Below are 2,209 nucleotides of genomic sequence, written 5' to 3'. Positions count from 1 at the left end.
GGGTAAGCCCCCACCGCCCCAGTGTCTGTGTCCATTGGTTATGCTAATATGCAATGAGCATTTTTTATTAAAGTTTCTTTGAATAAGTCATACATGCATGTTCAAATAGTTCAAGAAGCACAAGAAAGGATATACTATAAAAAGTAGTCTTTGACCTCCCAGATCTCTTCCTCAGAGGTAGCTGCTTTTGATAACTTTATGAATCAGTTCAGCAACAGCCTTAATGCAAAAAACACAAGTGGGAGCATACCACATACACTTTGCTGTTATCCTTGGAAAAAACATGTTTAGATCAGTGCTTGATCATTCTTTTTGAGCTGTGATATTCCATATGCAGGTGTAGCATAATTTTTAAACTATCTTATGGTAGATATTTAGGTGTCCAGTCCTGTGCTCTTACAAATAGTTTTGCAGAGTCTAATTTCACTTTTTATAAGTCTTACAAAGATTAAAAACTTGAAGATTAGAGAGTTTTAACTGCCTGAAGTTAAATAGAATGTGTTAATTGAAAAGGTTTTGATTAACTGGTGGTGGAATGGGGCCCCCCCAAAAGGATCCCCAGGTGGTTGTGATGTGCATTTATTTTTGAGAAGCATTGGCCTTGGTTATGGAGGGCAAAGATAAATTCAACATATTAGGGAGGTTATCTTATTAGCTATGGGCACAATGAATTAATTAGAGGCAGAGAAAGGAAAATCACCTGGATTTAGTGACAGGTTTGCTATAGTTAATGAGGATGGATTACTTAAGATTCTGTGATTTCTATCCTGAGGTTCTGGATAGAATAGCTTTCAAGAATTGATTTTATAGAGACCCTATTGAGTTCATTTTTAGACAAAATATTTTTGGGGGTTGAGGTGCATGATGTAGGCATTATTTCTTTCTTTTTTTTTTTTAAAATATATTTTATTGATTTTTTACAGAGAGGAAGGGAGAGAGATAGAGAGTTAGAAATTTCGATGAGAGAGAAACATCGACCAGCTGCCTCCTGCACATCTCCCACTGGGGATGTGCCCGCAACCCAGGTACATGCCCCTAACCGGAATCGAACCTGGGACCCTTCAGTCCGCAGGCCGACGCTCTATCCACTGAGCCAAACCGGTTTCGGCTAGGCATTATTTCTTAATGTTTTGCTTATTTTGAAAAAAAAAGTCTATGATGAAACAAATAATGGGCTAAATGGAGATAATTGATAGAAATAGCCAAATGGCAGTTGTATATATGAGGATTGAGGGTACAGGGAAAAGATCAAGATGAAGATTTGGGTATCATTTATGAAAAATTGTTACTGGACACCCATGAGATGGGATAAGGTTTCTAAGGAAGGAGGCCTGAAGTCGGAGGAAGACAACAGAAACTGTCATTAGAGGGATATGATAATATAGGGTTTTGAGGCCAAGGGAGGACTGGAATTTGATACTGAAGGAAAGAAATATGATTAAAATTGAGAAGCCACATGGTTGTATCCCAGTGTAGGCTAGTAACTTTTATCTCATTACTGTATGTGTGTGCAATTAAAATGAGAAAGAAATTGGAAAAAATAAAGCTTGTGAAAGAGGCTGTTTATTAATTCAAACAGAAGATACCACACAGACCAGCTCTGAGCTAATACTTATTTTTCATTCTGTGCTTAGCTTTTTCAAAATTTGTCTGTCCATATTCTCTCTCTCTCCCTCTCTTTTTTTTTCATATTCTCTCTTTTTGAACCCTTCTCTGTTTCTTCCAGATATGTTTTGTTTTTGTTTTCTTGGTGGATGGAGAGGCTGAGGGGTCAATGTTCATGTTCTTTTGCAGCCAAAAGTCATTTCCGGATACAGTATTGGGTAATTCTGAGGAAATCTTGGCAGGCAGATAGCAGAGAATGGAAGTTTTTTCAGGTCTAAATGACCAGCCTGTCCATAAAATTAGTAAATCTGTTCCAGTGTCTTTGAAAAGCAGCCATTCCTCATGGTATAAGAAGCATGCTTCTTTTGAAATACGTACAGTGATGAGTATATATGTAAAATGGTTCTCACTGATACTTTTCTATGGCTGTGATCTCTGTAGACTCATTCTCTAATGTTATTTTTTCTAGGGTGCAAAAAAGAGTGCTATTGGTCAGCGCATTGTGGCAACTCTACCATATATCAAGCAAGAAGTTCCCATTATTATTGTGTTCAGAGCATTAGGTTTTGTGTCTGACAGAGATATTTTAGAGCATATTAATTAT

The sequence above is a fragment of the Myotis davidii genome, unplaced genomic scaffold (assembly GCF_000327345.1).
Source record: "Myotis davidii unplaced genomic scaffold, ASM32734v1 scaffold1171, whole genome shotgun sequence".
NCBI classification, from domain to species: domain Eukaryota; kingdom Metazoa; phylum Chordata; class Mammalia; order Chiroptera; family Vespertilionidae; genus Myotis; species Myotis davidii.
Note: the sequence above shows the minus strand (reverse complement) of the source record.